We start from the raw sequence: 21,571 nt of genomic DNA on the forward strand, positions 1-21,571 counted from the left end.
GAATATATACAATTTGGAATAGAGCTAAATTTTATTATTTGTCACAATTCAATTTATATTGTATTTATCCAATTTTATGCGGAAAAGAATCTGAAAGTAACTCACTCGACAATGCTCAGCGATGCTCGGGTAGGTTATATTACGGCGTATGTTTGTTCCCCTCTACAAATAAATTTGCTATAGGATAATACTGGAACCACCCATTTTGCATTTCTCTCGGATCTCTGTCGCCTCTACTTCTTCCTACAGGAGTTCACACTCCAGTTAGGATAGAGCTTGTTACGCTATCACGTGAACTTAGCTTCATGGCATGTAGCGCCACAACGCGGAATAGCTTAAACACTACCGCATGTAGTATATATTTATATTCAAATTAGGAACGGAATTCAAATGGATTAACGCATTGAATCAACGAACCGCCACGTACATTGTTAAAACATTCAACGTGGGTGATCAAGCGTGGGAAAGTCAAAAGTCAGGAGAGAAAAGGGAACGTTCGCTGAAAATACTTAATAGATTTATTATAGGCCGTGTCGAATCACCGTTTCCGTTGGAATGCATTTCTTTAGAATTCGAGTCGAGTTAGCTTTTGTTCCAGCTCGTAAGATCCTTGAAAATAACAAACTCGCGCTGTACCTCGGTTTGCGTTTCCGGCGACTTCTTCAAGAGGGTAATAAATTTCCTTAAGGGTTGCTGTGTCTCGCTGGTGCGTTTTCTCTCTCTCTAGACCTCCGCGCTTTCCCTTTTCACGTGTAGCCCTGCACAAACATGGCCGCGCGACTCCCACGTCCACCCGACTCGGGGGTGGATCCGAGATCGATGAAGATCACCGATAGAAGGAGTAGGGCGCAACCCCCGATTGGACCAGGACAACCCGAAGTACTATACCTTTCTATTACTAGAGAATCGGGAATCTTCCGGAGAAGGGAGAGAAGCAGCAGATCGAGCGAAGATTTTTCCAGAGAGTTCAATCGTAATCGAACCTCTGGTAACGAACTACGAAACGGTTTAAACCAAACGAGTCGACTGAATAAACGTCTTTACTTTTTTCCTAAAAGTATTTCGAATTTTAAACAGAACGGTTCAGCGCTCCACGGGCACCTTACCCACGTCAGCAAATTCCCTATCACCGCACGACGCGGTCCGCAACAAGCTCAATGGTTGTAACTAGGTTAGTTAGTTTTTAGGGTGCGATCGGAAATTGGCTGACAATATTACCAGTACCACAGCCAACTCTTGTACTAGCCATGCTGAGAAACGTGGCAACACCGCTCAAGTCCAGATCGAGAGTCCTATTTTCCAATGTGAGAGTTTTGTGCTTCGTATCATAATTAACACTGTTTTTAATAAAAAACTATACTAATGTACACCATTTGTTATTAATTATGTAAAAGTGGGATATAAATATTATGACTATAGTAAGTAAAAGTAGTTTAAAAGTATATTAATATCTGTAAATATAGTATAAATTTGATGGACTCTAAAAGTAGTTTGATGTTATGATGCATTAAACTTGAAATATTTACAGTGGTTTGAAGAAAATATAAGTGTGAAGGAAGATAAAACCTTCTTTGGACCAAATTGAAGTGTTTGCAAATTGATAAGAAATATTATAATCTAATACAAACGTGAAATAGACAAAATTGTTGGTACGAAGCCAAAGAGGATCATTTTGTATTCTATCTTGTCCATTCCTGGAGACGACTCCAGGTTTGTTTTCTCGATAGCCACGTTCGGCTCAAGAAAACTGAACATGTCGTCTAAAAATTCATTATTTTCTACATTCAAATTAAACACTGGGTTTACTGGGACCCATGGTGGACTTAACTTTTGTATATAGTTTTCTATAATACCTTGTCTATTTTCTGTTGTTATCGTGTCCTTATTGTTAATTTTAGTCCATTTTGACTTGAGCATCTTGATTTTATTCCACGTGTAAGTTAAGGATGTTCTAAAGTTAATACTCGCAGCAAATGACTTAAAACTATCCCTTTTCTTTTTCCGTAAAACTCTTTTAGTATTTGGTGTTTGTTTTTTATATAAAATCCAATTATTAAAAGTTGTATTGCACATTCACCGTTTGAAGGCAGCTTTTCTTAACCTTATATGCTTATTGCACTCCTCATCCCACCATGTAACTGGATTCCTATGAACCTTATTTTTCACTTCTCTTCTGGCTGGAGTGTTGTTGCTTCAATCATTTTTTCTGTGAAGTTTTTATATTTCTCTAAAATAGGTGTATCCGGTTCTAGTAAACTATTATAAGCTGTATCCATTTCTTCTCGGTACGCTTCCCAATTTGTCCTTTTCGAGGATATTTTATTTGTCTTTTTCCTGTAAATGTTCCTTTCCATATTAATGTCTATTCTTATGGGAAAATGATCAGAACCCATTGGTTTTTCTTCTTGGAGATGCTCAATCATATCTATAATCTTTGAGTCTGAAAATATAAGGTCAAGGTTACTAAAGCTATTATTTCTTAAATTGATATATGTTTTGGTATTAAAATTAATAACATCCATTTGATGTCTTTCCATGATGTCTAGTAATTTTACTCCAGCATCATCTGATATGTCACAGTTCCATGCTACATTTTTAGCATTAAAATCTCCAATTAATATAGGTGACCCCAATTTTTTAATATCCTGAATGTATCTTTCCCATTCCTTCCTTACTAGAGGTTGCCCCGGTGCTCTGTAAACTGAGCATACCTGCAACTTTTGCTTCAGGTTGGTTATTTCTACTCCTATTGATTGAGCGTTCTCGTCCTTTAATTCTACATCTATTGGTTTATGTTTAAGGCTTTTTGCTATAAACATAATAACTCCACCTCCTGTTTTTCTTATTCTATCCTTTCTGACCACGTTGAAACTATTCAGTTCAAACTCGTCCTTTGGTTTCAACCATGATTCCACACATATTATTATATCTGTTCCTTTAGATGAGGCATGCACAAAACCCCGGTTGGCGGGCGCGTGCTCGTCTGGTGGCGCGAGTCGAACCCGCGTGTTCGTTCAAGGTTAGAATGCCTTCAGCAGCAGAGTGGGAAAAAGGTGAAAGTAGCGGACAGCAAGTTAGACATAGTGGGAAGCAAGTTAGAGGAGTGGAGACGGTGCATTGTGTGTGTAATACACAGATACAGGGAGTCACAGCAAGGAATAGCGGCGGCAAGCGCTGGTTTTTGTCTATAAGCAGTAAATTCTATCTTGTATTTTCGAACTGGTATGCATTAGTTACAGAAAACTTTAAAAAAAAAATATATATATATATGTATATGTATATTATATCGTACAATATAAATATTGTAGCAACAAACTCGAAATGAATTAACCACGAATCTGTATTAGGAATTATTGTATAAGTCTCATGAAAATTAAGAGACCCGTGAGGCTATTGGAAGTAAGCTTGTAGTTGTGGCAGGCGCCCCCACTCTTAGAGTCACAGTGTACCGGATCAGTAAGGAGTGGGGACCCAGCGCCCGCCGTTCACTGAGGAGTGAGAGCCCAGCGCCCGCGGGCGCACTTTCTGTGCATGCCTGCTTTAGATAGATATTCTATTTCTGACCTTTTATTTCTGATACTCCTACAATTCCAAAATATAATTTTAATTGATTGTGTCATGTCTTAATTGCTCAGATGATTCGCTTCCGTACATTTATCACTGGTTGATATATACTGTCCTTTGCCTCCTTACTCTTTACTATGTTTCTCTCCCGGTGCCTTAGTACAAGACCATACCACTCCTTCGAAATCTCTTTTTCGTTATTACTATATATTATTTCCTCTCTCCGATTACCATTTTTTCTAATCTTCTCACAAACAGAATTTTAGCCGATGATTTGTCTTCCTCTTTGACTCAGACATTTCTCCTGTGAGATTAGTGTCCAGCAACTTAATTTGTACTGGTTTTTTAATAGGGCTTGTTATTGATGTATAGTACCCTTAGTTTTGGTGTATGTCTTAATGTTGTTTCTACCCCAATTGTTTTCAGATTGATCAATCTTTGGTGTGGTTCCTCCCATTCTTTTTAGTTCCAGTGTCTTTGTGGGCTTGGTTTGGTCAGCTCTGGGAAATCTTTCTTTGTTATTTGGATTTTTGGGGAAAATTATTTTTCTTTAATTGCTACTTTGGCTTGAAAAAAGCTTACATTATTCATACTATACTATATTCATTCACTTCTTTATTAAACTTGAATTCTGGGCATTGTCCATTAAATGTGTAGTGTTCCTCCGTACAATGGATACATTTTTTGACATTTTCTTTGCTTCCGCAGGTTTCACTTTTAAGGTGAATTTCTCCATTGCAAATGCACATAGTTCTCTTTCTACACTTTCCCTTTGAGTGACCATAGTTCCAACAGTTGGTGCAGTTTTTAATAGGTTCGATGAAGCAATGAACCTTCACACTATATAACCCATACAATTTAATATCTTCTGGTAAGACATCACCTTCAAACGTCACTACCACTGATTCACTGGGGTACCATTTTCTTTCATTCTTATTCTCTCCGATTACCATTTTTTCTAATCTTCTCACAAACAGAATTTTAGCCGATGATTTGGCATATAATACTATATCCTATACAGGGTGTCCCAAAACTCGGGGAGGAGCCGGAAATGGGGGGTAGCTGAGACGATTCTGAACAACAATTTCCTTTGCAAAAATGTCGGATGGGGCTTCGTTAAGGAGATATTAAGCGAAAACCCCGACCAATCAGAGCGCGCGTAGACCGTTGGAGCGGCCGCGGTAGCGTAGGCTACGCGCTGGCGGCTGCGCTTGCACGCGAACAAGTGACTCTACGTGCATCGAAGCATCGACCTAGCGCGTAGCCTTCGCTACCGCGGCCGCTCCAACGGTCTACGCGCGCTCTGATTGATCGGGGTTTTCATCCGACATTTTTGCAAAGGAAATTGTTGTTCAGAATCGTCTCAGCTACCCCCCATTTCCGGCTCCTCCCCGAGTTTTGGGACACCCTGTATATCATAATCTAAAGAAAAATCCTTTATTAATCCTTTTCTCTCCAACTTATGAAGAGGAATAAAAGCTTCTATTATATTGTTGTCATTATTCTCTGTTATCTTTTCCATAAATTTGTTACCCTGGTCTTTGTTATAAAAAGACACCTCTGCTTTGTTAAAACCAGATGCTTTTAGGTCATATGCACTAGCATTTTGTTTAAAAACCTCTTTGGTCATTAGGATAAGATTTTCCTTATTATTTTTTTTTATATACTCGTTTTTAATTCGTATTATCACTGAGGCAATGCCCCTATGATTTTCCGGGTACAATCTCATGCCCGCCTTGCTCATTTTAGGTGGTATTTCAGGGACTTCCATAATGGATTCCTCCCTAACCTCCTCTTTCTTTCTCTTCATTCACACTCATTCGAAAGAGGAAGGTCCAAGGAATGGCGCTCTAGTCGTCGTTTGAGTCACAAAATCCTTTTAGTAACCTAAAAATACAACTATTCTGCGGATGTATTTTGCTCGATTTTTGCTCGACTTTGGACGCTCATATTATTAAATATCGACACAATATCGTTCAACCACGGCCAGAGCGCCATTCCTTGGACCTTCCTATTTCGAATGAGCCCTCATTGAGCCCAAAATATGCTCATATAAGGACAAAATCTGTGGGCAAAGCTAACCCATATTTCGGGCCAGATTTTCTCGGTTTACAGAGCGCTGCATTACCCGTGTCTATCCCCTTAAGTGAACACGTAGAAGAGATGGAGGGAAACTACCCAAGGAAAGAATTGTGCAGTTAATTACAAGAGTGTGTTGCAGGTAAATTTCTTCATCACCCTAGGGGTATTCCCATGGCGCGTTACCTTTTTCAATCATAATCGGAAAATGCAAAATAATGAATATCTGTTTGAATGCTAATATATGTCAATTTATATAAAATATGTGTATGATTTTCAGATTTAACAAATTGAAACTTCAAGTTAGCATTATTAATTATGGCTTCCATTATGGCATACATATGACTGAATACGGTCATTACTTCTTCTATAGGAACAGAAAGGCCTCCTCTTTGTAAGGAAACATTAAAATGTATCAAAATATTTGTTGTCAATAGTTTTACTTTTATCCTCCACAATTAATAATTTACATATATTACAATTTAATGTTTTAGCAGTAGAATGGGACCTATAACCAGATATGTAAATTTTAATGGGATCATCAACAACACAAGTGGATAAATATTGTTTCAAAAATTCTCAGAAAACAAGTTACATCAATGGAAAGATCACGAAGATTATTATCGTTATCACAAATTTCAAATATATTTTTGATTTAAGTAAAAGAAAAGAATCTTGCCGATTTCTTAAATATGTTTTAATCTAATATTTTTCTCTGCATTTTAACTACTTCATTGTATGAAACATGATAATTACAACCAAATAAAAGTCTATAGTTTCCAAATCGTTTCTCTAATTTTTAACCGACTTCGAAAAGGAGGAGGTTACTCAATTCGACATGTTTTTTTTTTTTATGTCTGTTCACCGATTACGCCGAGATGGCTTGACCAATCGGAATGAATCCTGTTGCATCTTGTAGAGCATGCCCCCCGGGCAGACCCATTATCACAACTTTTTTTGAATTGTCATTTTTTACCCGTTTTTTTGCCAAAAAACCGTACTTTTGATTATGTATATTCGCCGATTACGGCTTGACCAATCAGAATGAAACCTGTTGCATCTTGTAGAGCATGTTCCCCCGGTGATCCTGCTATCAAGACTTTTTGCGATTTGTCATTTTTTACTCGTTTTTTTTTTTTAAACAGAAAAATTTTGTGTTGTTTCTTACTCCGAGACGGATGGAGCAATCAGATTGAAACATCTTGCATCTGGAAGAGCATTTGCCATTTGGTCCCATAGCAAAACATTTGTCCTTATTTTGTTTTTTACCACTTTATATCACTTTTTATCGCAAAAAGCGTACTATTTCACGTATGTGTGGCCTGAAATCGATGAAATCGATGAAACTCCTTACATTTTGCTGCCGGAGAGGTTTTCGCAATGATCACAGATGCCAAAATTTATGAATTTCTGTATTGTTTATAACTATTGTTATCGCAAAATTCCTATTATATGATGTAACTCGGTGAGGAAATTACCGAGCGCGATGGAACCTTCCGCATTTCATGATACACGAATTCGTGATGTTCCCATTTGCAAAAATTTATGGACACTTTTATTGTTTATAAAACCATTGTTGGTGCGAAATTGCTATGCTCTGGTGCAGCTCGACAAGGAATTTACTAAACGCAATCAATCCTTTCACATGTAGTTGCAGATGTATTCCTGATAATCCCATTTGCAATTTTACAGGGTGTCCAAAAAATGTTGAATGTCCTTGAATGGGGTGTTCCGGGGAGGGGGGGGGGGGGTGAGGATGATTTGAAACAATTTTTTCTTAACGAAAATGTTGTTCGAGGCTTCGTTAAGGAGATATTGACAGAAACCCCCGACCAATCAGAGCGCGAGTATGCCGGTAGAGCGCCTGCGGTAGCATACGCCCTGCAGGCGCTCCTCCGGCATACTCGCGCCCTGATTGGTCGGAAGTTTCTGTTTCTGGAATATCTCTGTCTTTTCAAGGGACCTCCAACGTTTTTGGGTCATCCTGTATATTGCTCATAACTGATGTTATTGTATGAAACCTATTGGTTATAGATTGCCACTAATAGAGTGAAATAAAATAATTTTTCGGAAAAAAAATTTAACCGACTTCAAAAAATGTACAGTGAAAAGTATGAAATAATTTCTAGTTAATGTATATGAATACGCACTAGTTCTAGATATAATTTCTTAAAAGTATGGGAAAATGCAGTAAAAAGTGTGAAATAATTTCTATTTAAACTGCATTGTTATTCACCATCGTTTGATGAATTTGGTTAAATTATTAAATACATCATATTAAATGCAATGCACCTTTTTTGGAGGCGGCGCAAAATTTAGAATTAAGTATATTAAAAATTGCTAAACTTGGTTTAACTTTCTGTCGGAGAAACAAAAAATATGGTCTTTATTTATTGCTATCATTACATCCACTTTGACATCATATTCATTAACACTATTCAATATCGCCGCCCCCACCAAATACTATCCCAAACCTATTCATACAGTATTTCCATGGGGAGAGTTTATACATTAGCAGTAATCAATATGGCCGCCACTCCCCTCCAAAAAAGCCTCAAATTTACTTACACTATATTTCCGTGTACATACTATATACATTAACTATTAATTCCTCATAGACAATAAACATGTATACATTGACAGCATTCAATATTGCCGCCTCTACCAAAAGCTAACCCAAACCGGAATAAAAAAATTTTTACATCTGCGCCGCCTCCGAAAAAGGTGCATTGCATTTAATATGATGTATTTAATAGTTTAACCAAATTTATCAAGGGTTGGTGAATAATAATGGAGTTCAAATAGAAATTATTTCATACTTTTCACTGCATTTTCCCATACTTTTAAGCAATAATATCTAGAGCTAGTGCGTATTCATATTCATTAACTAGAAATTATTTCATACTTTTCACTGCATTTTCCTATACTTTCATCTAGAGCTAGAACGTATTCATATACATTAACTAGAAATTATTTCATACTTTTCACTGCATTTCCCCATACTTTTAAGCAATTATATCTAGAGCTAGTGCGTATTCATATAAATTGACTAGAAATTATTTCATACTTTTCACTGTACCTTTTTCGAAGTCGGTTAAATTTTTTTTCAAAAAAATTATTTTATTTCACTTTTTTCAGTGGCAATCTATAACCAATAGGTTTCATGCAATAACAATACTTATGAGCAATATACAGGATGACCCAAAAACGTTGGAAGTCCTTGAAAGGGGTGGTTCCGGGGCGGGTAAGGTGGTGATTTGAAACAATTTTTCCTTAGCAAAAATGGTGTTCGAGGCTTCGTTAAGGGGATATTCCAGAAACAGAAACTCACGACCAATCAGATCGTAAGTATGCCGGAGGAGCGCCTGCGGAGCCTACGCTACCGCAGGCGCTCCACGGTATACTCGCGCTATGATTGGTCGGGGGTTTCTGTCAATATCTCCTTAACGAAGCCTCGAACAACATTTTCGCTATGCAAAAATTTTCAAATCACCCCCCCGAAATACCCCATTCAAGGACATCCAACATTTTTGGGACGCCCAGTATAGTTGCAAATAAGATTATCAGGAATGCTGGAAGTTTATACAAATATGGAATTAATCGGGATTGGAATCGGATTTAATTAATGAACCAAGAAAAAAATTTTGCAATAACAATAGTTGTAAACAATATGAAAAATTCATAAATTTGTCCAAATGTGATCATCGCGAAAACCTGTACGGCAGCAAAATGTAAGGGATTTCATTGATTTCAGGCCAAACATTCGTGAAATAGTACGCTTTTTGCGATAAAAAGTGATATAAAGTGGTAAGAAACAAAATAAGGACAAATGTTTTGTTATGGGACCAAATGGCAAATGCTCTTCCATATGCAAGAAGTTTCAATCTGATTGGTCCATCTGTCTCGGAGTAAGAAGCAAAACAAAATTTTTCTGTTTTAAAAAAAAAACTGTAAGGGATGTAGGTTCGCAGGAGAGGAATTTGGAAACAGGTTCTAAGGAAAAAAGGAAATGGTTTATTTATTAACCAATTGTACATATTGCTTTCCTGGGAGAGGAATAGGAAATACAGGTTTGTTCGGAAAACAAAGCTTTCGGCTCAATTTTACAATAACAGAAATTTACAATAACAGAAAAGTATATCGCGTCGAGGCGTCCGGGTGACTCTACCGTCCATTCCTTGGAAGGCGACCGGCGGTAAATCCAGCCGTTCTCTCCTGAGCTGCTAAAGGCGTCCGAAAGCTAGGCTTCGTACTCTCCTTACTCATTAGGCGACCGTGGTAATTACCTCGTTCTCTCCTATGAGTGCAGCAAAGAATGCCGCGTCCGCTACCGCGAGAGTGATTCTTATACCCGATCGTTGCTAACAGACCGCAGTCAATCAACAAGCCGCGTTACTATGCGGGCGCGTTCGCGAACGTTCTCCACTCGCCCGACCCCGCGCTCCTACCGATGGTCGAGAAATTTCGATCGCGATTTTCTGGTATTGTTACAGTCTCCCCCTCTGGACTCGAAGTCGTCTCGACGAGTAGTTCAGCATCTGTTCGAGCCTCGGCGGGGTCGCTTCCTCCGTCTTTCGTGCTGTTCGGTTGAGTGGACCTTGCGAGGGCGTCCGCGCCTGCGGATCGGTGCGACTGGAACTGGTGCCTCTGATGGTCCGCCGACGTAGGTTGTTAAAGCGGATGCATGGTATACTCCAAAAGAAACTGGCTCTGGATCTCGGCTCTGGATTTCGTAGCTATTGGACCCAACTTGGCGTTTGATGACGTAAGGCCCATCTCTTTTCGGTGCAAGCTTGGAGGTGAATCGTTGTTCTTGTCGGCTGACGGGATGCGTGTTGGCCCAAACTAAATCGCCTTTCTGGTATCCAGGGTTTGGTCGTCGATGTTTATCTGCGTATGCCTTTCTCTGGTCCTGTGCTCCTTCTTGATTTTCCTGTCCATCTGCATCGTGTCAGCAAGTGTTAGCAACATCGGTGTTATTTCGGGTAGAAAGTTTTCTGCTTGGATTATGGCCCTTAGATCACGGTTAGTGTCGTCCGGTGTCCTCAGCTCTCTTCCGAATGTGAGATAAGCTGTTGAGTATCCCGTGGTTCCACATTGGGAGGTATTCATGGCAAATCTGATGGTCGGCAGCTTGTCGTCCCAGTTCGTGTGGTCTGTTCCAACGTAGATGCCTAATTGCGCTTTCATGTCTCGGTTTTTTCGTTCCACTGGATTGGCTTCTGGATGATAGACTGGTGTGAAGCACTGTTGGATACCAAAACAGTGGATAACTTGCTGAATGATTCCACTGATGAATTGAGTTCCATTGTCGCTTATGATTCGTCGAGGCATCCCAAATCGTAGCATGATTTCGTTAATTAATACTTCTGCACATGCTTCTGCCGTGGCTTGTTCTAATGAGAATAATTCTATCCATCGTGAAGCGACGTCTTCTATGATGAATATCCAGCGATTTCCCCTTTTGGTGACTGGCAATGGTCCGAATAGGTCAATGGATAGTACTTCGAATCTTTGCTGCATAACGGGTGTTTGCAGTAATCCAGCAGGTTTCAGATTGCTGGCTTTATACCATTGACACTCAACGCAGGATCGGACGTAGTCTGCAATATCTCGACACATCCCTGGCCAGAAATATCGTCTTGCAATCCGATGTAGGGTTTGCTGGCTCCATAGTGGCCTGCTGTAGCATCGTCGTGGTATGCGTGCAGAATATCCTTCCTTTCGTGAGTAGGAACTACCAACTGCGCTTCTTCCGAATCGACGTTGGGTGCATAGCGATACAGGACACCGTTGTTAGTGAGATATCCTCGTGATGACCATCTCACGAGTTCTTCATCCGTTGTGGTTGATTCCAGGGCCTCGATGATGGTTTTTAAACTTTCGTCTTTTAATTGTTCTTCACGAGTTGTCGCTGGTCCCCGATGAGGGGGAGCATGAGGCTGGACGCACGCTTTCCTGGCACTGGGGCAGTTGGTCGAGGTCACCAGCCTCTTCCACAAATCTCCAGGTCCGGTCAAAAACCACGACCTAGCTGATGTTCCGTTATACCAGGGAGACGCTTCGGCGTCCCCCTGGGCGGGGAATTTCGGCGAAGTCAGCGGGCTGCGCCCGGTCAAGTCCACTCACCGCACCTCCTCGTGGTGCTCCTGGGCCTCCGCTTCAGGAGTCGGCGCTCGCTTGCGAGAACCGACTTGCTGGATGCGGAGGGCGAACGCGGTGAGATGGCAACAGGACGGATTTATTGCTGACGACACGGCAAGTGAGAGGGAGTTCGGGGTACGGTGCCCACCCGCAATGGGGCACCCTATGACATGAGTAATGGAACTGAATGGAATGAACGTCTACGGTGCAGGGGGCTTCGGATCCCCCAGTACCGGCGCATCGGTGCTGGCTGACCGGGCCACCGGTGCGTCGTTATCCGACGACCGGGACGTGCGCGGGGTGGACCCCATGGCTCCCGCACGTAACACTGCTACAGGGAAGAGTACCGAAGCGACGAACGCGGTCCCCGGGCCTTCGGGCCTGTACGTGGACAGGGCTGCGCCGGCACTGAAGACGGCGATAATCAGCGTCGAGCGCGTGGACGCGGTTGCGGGTAAGTTTTGGCGGCGGGTGTCTGATTCCGCCTCGCTACCCCTTAGCAGCGAGGAGTCGGATGGCTCATCGGTAGCGTCGTCCCGCACCACGCGCTCCGCGAGGGCACGCAAGCGGGGATGCCCCCCTTCCACGGGGGAGTATGTCGGCCTGACGATGGCAAAAAAAAAGGCCATCGAGGCTGCATTAAAGGGGTACGAGATGGATCGAGAGCAGGCGGCCATGGATCCGTCCATCAGGGCACCGCCCGTCTCCCGGAGTAGTAAACCCCTTCCGCGGGAGGAGGAGCTCGCGAAGGAGATGAGACTGGCCCCTACGCCTAACCTCGGCGCGGTCATATTTGACCACGTAGGGGTCATCGAGAAGGTGGCCAGTCAGTCAAACAACCTCAAGGGGACGTTCGTGCGCCTGCTCCGCGAGGCGGCGTTGTTTATCAAACACGCCGCCGTGGAGCAGGGAAAAAGGACAACGGCAACCGGGCGCGAGGAGGAGCTGGAGCGTACGACGCTCCTCCTCCGCGCCCGGGTGAACGAACTTGAGCAGCTGCTCGGCCGTGGATCCATCGCCGAAGTCCCCAAAGAGCGACGTCCCCCCGCCGCGGCTCGTCCGCCGCGGCCTGCGCCACCCCCTATGTAGGTGGAGATGCCGCCTCCGACCGCCGAGCTGGCCCAGACGCGGCCTCGGAAGCGTCGGATAGCGACGACGACAGCTCAGCTGCCGTCAGTAGCACCCCCTGCTCCGCCTCCTGCGCCGCCGCCGCCGACGCCGCCGATGAGCGGCCTCCGTCTTACAGACGTTGAGGCTGTAGTTCGGCGTGTGTGCGCCGAATCGGAGAGGCGGATGCTGGCGCGTCTCGGTCTGCCGACGGAGGGCGGCAGGCGGCCCGCTGGCGGTGCGTTAGACTTGCGCCCCAGCACCGCCGTTTGGACGCCTGTCCCCGTTCCCGTGTCAGTGCCCACTGAGACAGTGGATGAGGGTCGGAGGAAACAGCGTAGTAGGCCCGGCCAAAAGCAGCGCTGCCGATGGGCCGCCCACACGGTGAAGGAGGGTGAGCGGAAGGAGCTCCCTCAGCCCCCTACGCAGCCCCAGCGGCGGAGGCGGCGGGCCCCAGTGCAGGCCGTGAAAAGCACTAACAACCCGCCCGCCGCTGCCGCTGCCCCAACGAAGGCAGGGCCCACCCCCCAGCCACCGGCGTTAACTAACGCGCCCAGGGAATCCTGGGCCACAGTTGTCGGGAGGAAGGAGCGGCGCGGCCAAAACAAGGCCGCTGCCGCCGTCGCCGCCCAGCCTCGTCAGCATCCGGCCGCTAAAGGACCGGGAAAACGGCCAAGAGGCGGCGCCGCTAAGATGGCCCCTCCGGCAAAGCCGAGCCTGCTTCGCACTCCCAAGAGAGCGGCCGTCACATTGACGGTCGCCGAGGGGAGCGAAACGTCATATACAGATGTGTGGAGGCGGGCGACGGCAGGCGTCCGGCTGGAGGACGCTGGTATAACCGGCATCCGGTTTAGGAGGGGCCAAACGGGCGCCTCAATAATTGAGGTCCCGGGGCCAGAAAGCGCTGCCAGGGCCGATAAGCTGGCCGGAATGCTGCGCGAAGTATTTCGCCTGACTGACGTCCAGGTGGCCAGGCCGACGAAACTCGCGGAGATACGCATCGTCGGCCTGGACGACGGCGCGTCCCCGGAATCGGTGGCGACGGCTTTGGCTGCTGCCACGGGCTGTGGACCCGCGGACATAAGACCGGAGACATTCGGCGGACCCGCAATGGCGTTGGCAGCGCCTGGGTCCGCCTCCCGGCCGGATCCGCGGGCAAGCTCGTGGCAGACGGGCGGGTTAAGGTGGGCTGGGTCCACGCCTTCCCTGTGGATCAGGGAACAGAATACGCCCACAGTAATCCCTGCTTGTCGTAAGAGGCAACTAAAAGGGACAGGCGAGACCGCGGGCTGTGGCACCCGCGGTCAGGTGGGGAGGTATTCACTCCCCACCGGAGATGGCGCTCCTCCCTTCGTTGCGGGGGGAGAGGCGCGGGGGGCACCGGTAGTGTTCGTAAGAGATCCCGGTGCCCCTCCCCAATGCGCCGTGGCCGCCCACCGTGAGGTTTTAGTGGGTATTCCCCTTGATATCAAATCAAGAGGTGAGTCCCACACTACCCCCTCCTTATGAGGGGGCGTGCGTAAACGCATTTCCTCACGTAAAAAAAAAAAAAAAAAAAAAAAGGGCTGGGTCCACGCCAGGGTGCAGGCCCTGGAGCCCCGCCCCCTCCGGTGCTTCCGCTGCCTGGAAACGGGGCACGTCAGTCGACGCTGCACCTGCGAGGCAGACCGGACAGGCCGCTGCTACATCTGCGGCGGCACAGACCACGGGGCGCGGGAGTGCACCTCACCCCCGGAGTGCCCCGTCTGTGCCGACCTGGAGTGGCCGTCCGGTCACCGATTGGGGGCAAAGGGCTGTGCCCCGCCCTCCTCCCGCCGGAAAAAGAACGGCGCAAAAGGGACGCAGGCGCCCCCTGCAACGTAGCAGGAGACTCGGTCTCCTACTGCGCCGCCGCCACGGGGAGCGCCTCTCCCTCTGAAGCCGGTGCAGGCGCCGGTGACAGAGGCAAGAGAAGTGCAGGCGCCCCGGGAGCAGCCAGGTGCGCCTGCCGAAGCAGGTGAAGAGGGACCCGGCCGCGGCGGGGCTATGGAGATTGCCTAAAACGGGTTCTCCACGCCCCTCTGCGACGCGGGTCCTACAGGCCAATCTCAACCACGCGGCTCGGGCTCAGGATCTGCTCATCCAGACAATATCCGAGCTGCGGGTGGGATTGGTCGTCGCCTCGGAGCCCTATCGTGTCCCCAATCGCCCAGACTGGGCCGGGGACGATTTGGGCTCCGTGGCGATTTTGAGTAGGGGAGACGCACCCTTTAGCGTTTTAGTTAGAGGGCGCGGCTATGTCACGGCACGCTATGGCGGCCTGGCGGTCGTAGGCGTCTACGCCCCGCCCAGCCTGACCCTCGCGTCCTTTGAGACGTTGTTGGATCGGGTCCGAGATTGCGTGCAATCGCACTGCCGAACCCGACCAACCTTAGTCCTTGGGGATTTCAACTCCAAATCCACGGCTTGGGAAGAGTGGTTCCGGGGCGCAATGACGGCTATCTGTGATGCCGCCATGCCCCGGATCCGCGCTTCGCCGCGGCGGCCCGTGTACTGGTGGTCGGATGAGATCGCTGCCATGCGAGCTAGCAGTGTGGCGGCCCGACGCCGGTTTACGCGTTTCCGTCGCAGACGAAGTCGCGACCCGGCGAGGGAGGAGGAGCTGTACCGTGACTACCGCCAGGCAACGGTCGCCCTCCAGTCGGCCATCAAGGAGGCCAAGGCCCGAACCTGGAACGAGCTCCTGGACTCTCTGGACCGCGATCCGTGGGGCCGTCCCTACCGGATCGTTATGGGGCGCCTGCGACCACCGGCGCCCCCGGTTACGGAGAGTCTGGACCCCGACGTGCTCGAGCGGGTCGTCGATACACTCTTTCCGGACGATCCGGAGGAGCGAGGATCAGCCGAGCAGGCGGACCCGATTACCTGGTCCGCCAACGTAGGGGTTTCCGAACAGGAGCTCGCCGATGCCGTCGCTAAGCTCGGGACCCGCAACACGGCCCCGGGTCCTGACGGCATTCCCGCCCGGGCCTGGGTAATGGCCTTGCGCGTCCTCGGGCCCCGCTTCCGGCGGCTGCTGGACGGCTGCCTGAAGTCCGGGCGCGTGCCGCGACAGTGGAAGAGGGCCAGGCTCGTCCTCGTCCCCAAGAAGGGAAAGCCCGCGGACTCTCCCTCCGCCTACCGGCCCGTTTGCCTGCTGGACGAGGCGGGGAAGCTTTTAGAGCGTGTGCTCGCTTCCCGCCTCGCCGCCTATCTGTCTCGCGTCGGCGAGCTCGGCCTGGCCGAGTGCCAGTATGGATTTCGCGGTGGCCGCTCGACGCTTGACGCGATCGAGCACGTCAAGGTCCTCGCGCACTCGACCGTGTCCCGGGGCGGGGTGGCGCTGGGGGTGTCTCTAGACATCTCCAACGCGTTCAACACCCTGCCCTGGGGCAAAATACGGGAGGCGCTCCGAGAGTCTGGAGCGCCTTCTCACCTGATGGCCGTGTTCGCCGACTATTTGCGGGATAGATGGGTGGAGTATCCGGGACGGTACGGCATGCACCGGAGGGAGGTAACACGCGGTGTACCCCAGGGGTCCTGTTCGGGCCCCGTTCTTTGGTTGGTGGGGTACAACCGCGTGCTAGGCGGGCCCCTACCTCCCGGCGTGGCGGTCGTCTGCTTTGCAGACGACACGTTCGTTATCGCCGGGGGCAGGAAATGGACGAGGACGAGCCGGGTCGCCGAAATGGGAGTGGCCTCGGTCGTCGCCCGGATCCGCGCATTGGGGTTGGAAGTGTCGCCGCAGAAGACGGAGGCGGTCTGGTTTCACGGGCTGCCTCTGTCGCGGCGACCTCCCCCGGCGCGGATCCGCATAGGTGGAGCCTGCATCGATGTCCAGGACCGGATCAAATATCTCGGCCTGGACATCGATGGCCGCTGGCGCTTCAAAGGTCACTTCGACCGCTTGTCCCACCGGGTTGAGAGGGTGGCGACCATGCTTGGTCGCCTCATGCCCAATCTCGGGGAGCCGCAAGAGAGGGTGCGCCGCCTCTATGTTGGAGTGATGCGGGCCATGACCCTATACGGGTGTCCCGTATGGGCCGACACCCTAGCCAAGTGCCGGCAAAGCCGGCACATGCTCCACCGCATACAGCGGCGGGTGGCCATTAGGGTGGTGAGGGGCTACCGCACCATTTCCACGGAGGCGGCGCTGATCCTGGCGGGATACCTCCCCTTTGACCTCCAGGCGGCCACCGACGCCGAAGTTTTCAGGCTTCAGCGGGAGCACCGCCGGAGCGAGGAGGACCCGCCGGCTGAAGCGGTCGAACGATGGAAGCGCCAGTCACGGCGGTGCGCACGAGATGCGTGGTGGTGGGAGCTGCTAAACAGACCCACTGCCCGCAAGCGCACTGTCGGCGCGGTTCTGGCCAACCTTGATGGTTGGCTGGACCGCGGGCATGGCAGGCTCACCTACCGGTTCACGCAGGTGCTCACCGGGCACGGATATTTCGGTGAGTACCTGCATAAGGTGGGTGCGGAGGCGACGCCCGAGTGTCATCAGTGTGGGGCCGTGCTGGACACGGCCCAACACACGTTGGAGGAGTATCCGTCCTTCGCTGGCCAAAGGCGGGCACTCCAAATACAGATTGGTGGGGACCTCTCGCTGCCGGCCGTAGTTGCTGCCATGATCGACAGCGAGAGGTCGTGGAATGCGGTAGCCTCCTTCTGCGATGCAGTCATATCGCAGAAGGAGGCAGACGAGCGGTATCGGAAACGCTCCGATCCCGCTCGTCAAGAGAGAAGACGGGTTAGGCGGGCCTGGAGGCGGCGTCCGGTCGTATTACCGGTCGATCCCCACACAGCTGGAGGGATCGGTACCGGGGTGTCCGGAGCCCCCTAATGGCCTGCCTGCCCGCCGACCGCCCTGATCGAGGGCGGCCAGAATGGTGAGACGGCCCCTTGCGCGCACGTTTGTCATGGGTCACAGTCACGGTGACCCGGCGTGTCGCGCGAGGGGCCGCGGGGACCGAGACGGCTGGCGGTAGGGCGCCGCCGTCTTCGTGACCGGTCCCAAGGCGGTCGGCGTCAGGGTATGGCCCCTGGCATCCCATTCCTGGGTACCCATCCCACACTACCCGGCGAAAGAACCCTACATCGCCGGGTGTGCTTAATGCATTTCCCTCTCGTTAAAAAAAAAAAAAAAAAAAAAAAAAAATGGTCCCCGATGAGGAAGATCCACTACGACTTCAGCGATGTCGGCTCTGTGTTCTTTGTTCCATGGTTCGGTCGGCAATCTTGACAGCATGTCAGCAACCACATTGCATCTTCCAGGGATATATTGAATTTTTGGATAGTATGGTTGTAGTAGAAGAGCCCATCGAGCCAATCGCCCGCTTGGTGATTTCAGTGACATAAGCCACTTCAAAGGTTGATGATCCGTGGCAATTGTTACTTCTGCTCCTTCGATGTATCCTCTGAATTTTTCTACAGCCCATACGACAGCTAATGCTTCTCGCTCTGTGGTTGAATAATTTCGTTCGGCAGGAGTTAGTAGTCTGCTTGCGTATTCTATCGGATGTTCAGTTTCTTTCTCTCCTTGCAGCAATACTGCCCCTATGGCGTAATTGCTTGCGTCCGTACGAATAATGTAGGGTTGTGTTTCATCGGAACACTGCAGAATTGGTGGTGTTGTGAGAGCTTCCTTCAGATGATCGAACGCTTTCTGTTGACTAGAAGTCCATTCCCACGTTGCCTTCTTCTTTGTTAGCTTGGTCAATGGTTGAGCTTTAGCGGCGAAATTCGGCACGAATCGCCTATACCAGGAACAGGTTTGCAGAAATGAGATCAGCTGCTTTAGATTTTTCGGTGCTTGGATATCTCGGATTGCCTTGACCTTCTCCGAATCAGGAAGTATTCCTTCAGGTGTGAGAATGTGTCCGAGGTATTTGATTTTTGGACAGCAGAAACGACATTTCTGTCGATTCATGCGTAGACCAAACTGTCGTAGTCTGCCGAAAACAGCCTTCAGGTCTTCCAGGTGTTCTTTGAAGTTTGGAGAAAGTATCAGCAAATCGTCCAAGTAGACGAGTACGTTGCGTGTTCCCAATCCTGCTTTCATTCGGTCCATGAGTCGTTGAAAAGTGGCTGGTGCATTTTTTAAACTGAAGGGCATCCGTTTGAAACGAAATCTTCCAAACGGTGTTGTGAATGCTGTTTTATCTCGATCTTCTTCTCGTACGCCAATTTGCCAGTAGCCAGATTGTAGATCCAGGGTCGACATACAGCCAGGTTTCTTTGCCGAATGGAGTAAGTCATCGATTCGAGGCAGAGGATAAGAATCAGCGACTGTAACAGCGTTGAGTTTGCGATAGTCGATACAAACTCGTATATTGCCATCCTTCTTTGGTACTAGAACAACGGGTGCGGCCCAGGGTGATTCGCACTCTTCTATGATGTCTCCTTCCAACATCTTCTGGATCTCTTTTCGAAGTTGGTCTCGCTTCGCAGGTGGAATGCGATATGGGGGTACTGCAATTGGAGCATGATCACCAGTCTCTATGCGATGGATTGCTTCTGCTGTGGGTAACCCTGTTGTTTGGAACAGGTCGATGTTGTCTTCCAGGAGTCTGGTTATCTTCTTCTTCTCCTCCGGAGTGGTGTTCGTTGCCTCGTCCTCACGTATCTCCTCTATGTCCACTGCTCCGATGTCCAGTCTACTCCCCTCATATGTCCGTAGACATTTGTCGAAAAGTTTCTCGAACTCCGACCATTCGGTTGAGTTGTTACGTGGAAGATCCACAAATTCTTCTGGGTCGTCATTCAGATATGTTTCAAGATCGGTTGGTTTGTCTTCAATGGGGTGTTATCAATGCGGGTGGTGGTTTGGCGAACTCTTGTATTTCTTCCCAAACCATTATTTCCAAGGGATCTGGCTTTTTCTTCTCCCCCTCGTTGGAAGTTACCCCGCTGATGGTCGAATCCGAGATGAAATCGTAGTGGATTTCTGGTGCGTCCACGAAATTCCAGGTGCGTTGAGGAATATTCACGACGATTCCAGCTTCGTCGATGAAATCAACCCCAAGCAGCGTTCTATTATCCTTACTATTCGGTAGGAAACCGAACTTCGCTCGAACCGTGCGGTGTTGTAATTGCGTGTCCAGTTCTGCCTGAAGAACATCTTGGGTTCGGGGGTGTCCATTTGTCAATGCGATGTGCATTCGCTGCGGTTGGAATTTTACCCCTTCCTTGGCAAGTAAGTCGAATACTTGTTTTTACTGGCGATGGATCATCGTGCGCCAGTGTCGAGGAACGCATGTCCATTTTTCCCAGCGATGGTCAGGTTGACACTTGGTCGAGGAGCCGTTGTTGGTGTTGCGCTGACCGAACAAAAAGCTGCTACGTCGGTGGGTTTCTTCATATCTTTGGAGCAATCTGGGCACTTGCTGCGTACGAAACCAGGTTTACCGCATACGTAGCATTGAAGCGCGGGTCGTGGCGGCGTCTGGAACGTTTTCGGTGCTTCTGGTGCTGGTCGTGAAAATTTTGGTTTCTCCGGAGCAGGGGCCACGTATCTTCGCTGGCCGCACTGTATTCCAGTGTGTCCGTAACGTCGGCAGATGTTGCAGCGGCGACGATCTCTTGGATAGGGAGCCACAAATCGGTGATTCGCTGGACGGTGATTTCTTGACTCTCTTTCAAATCCCTCTACTTCTCGAGCTCTTTGGATAAGGTCTGAGAAGGTAGAAAGAGATTCTCGTGGAATTTTGGTGCGTAGCGACAAACGCAAGAGCCCGTAAATCATGTCGAGCTGCACGTTCTCGCTGTGTGGTTCCGTTCATTCGGAAAGCAGAGCTCGCTTTCTGCTGACGAACAGGTCGGTGGGTGCGTCTTCATTCTGGCTGGTCCGAAAGAGTTCTGTGTATATTTGGTACGCTGGTCGTCGTGGAGCAAATGTTGATCTTAATAGTCTAATTGCGTTTTCCCACGATGACACCGTGTTCTGTACGCCTCTCCACCAGACTGAAGCGTGTCCTTCCAGCAAAAGCGGTAACCCACGTAGAGCGTTGCCGTCGTTGATATTCTCGATATCCTTATATATCGAGATTGTTGATATAAATGCATTGACTTTAGCGTAGTCACGGGAGCCATCAAAACGTGCAGTACATTTCGAAAAACTGCCTTCGGTGGGTTGTCTTCCAGACAAGGAAATCAGCAGGTTTGAAAATTGGCTGGTAGACATCTGGATAGGTGCAGGAACTGCAGGAACTCTGGACGTAGGACTGGCATCGTTGGTAGATGCCATGGAGTTTTGGACGTCTGAGCTGGAGTCGTGGACCTCGGAGTTGGGATCCTGGATGTCGGGATCGGAAAGCAGGACTTCGGAAGGCGGGACTTCAGAGTCCGTGGAGTCGTGGATATCGGCCTTCACGTTGGGCGCCACCATTGTAAGGGATGTAGGTTCGCAGGAGAGGAATTTGGAAACAGGTTCTAAGGAAAAAAGGAAATGGTTTATTTATTAACCAATTGTACATATTGCTTTCCTGGGAGAGGAATAGGAAATACAGGTTTGTTCGGAAAACAAAGCTTTCGGCTCAATTTTACAATAACAGAAATTTACAATAACAGAAAAGTATATCGCGTCGAGGCGTCCGGGTGACTCTACCGTCCATTCCCTGGAAGGCGACCGGCGGTAAATCCAGCCGTTCTCTCCTGAGCT

At 48.6% G+C, this 21,571-nt stretch overlaps 1 long non-coding RNA gene across 4 annotated transcripts; it reads left to right on the forward strand.

Annotated features, from left to right (window-relative positions):
• The first annotated feature begins 1,244 nt into the window (after positions 1–1,244).
• LOC128878279 (uncharacterized) lies at positions 1,245–6,427 on the forward strand. Of its 4 annotated transcripts, none has more exons than XR_008457381.1 (6): positions 1,245–1,418; positions 1,529–1,710; positions 4,273–4,435; positions 5,680–5,785; positions 5,924–6,037; positions 6,138–6,427. It is a non-coding gene; the product is annotated as an uncharacterized LOC128878279 (long non-coding RNA). The 4 variants fall into 4 exon arrangements; XR_008457382.1 differs by having other exon boundaries at positions 1,529–1,649; positions 5,663–5,785; XR_008457375.1 differs by having other exon boundaries at positions 1,246–1,418; positions 5,663–5,785; positions 5,924–6,055.
• The last annotated feature ends 15,144 nt before the right edge of the window (positions 6,428–21,571 follow it).

Source organism: Hylaeus volcanicus, chromosome 1 (assembly GCF_026283585.1).
Source record: "Hylaeus volcanicus isolate JK05 chromosome 1, UHH_iyHylVolc1.0_haploid, whole genome shotgun sequence".
Taxonomy (NCBI): domain Eukaryota; kingdom Metazoa; phylum Arthropoda; class Insecta; order Hymenoptera; family Colletidae; genus Hylaeus; species Hylaeus volcanicus.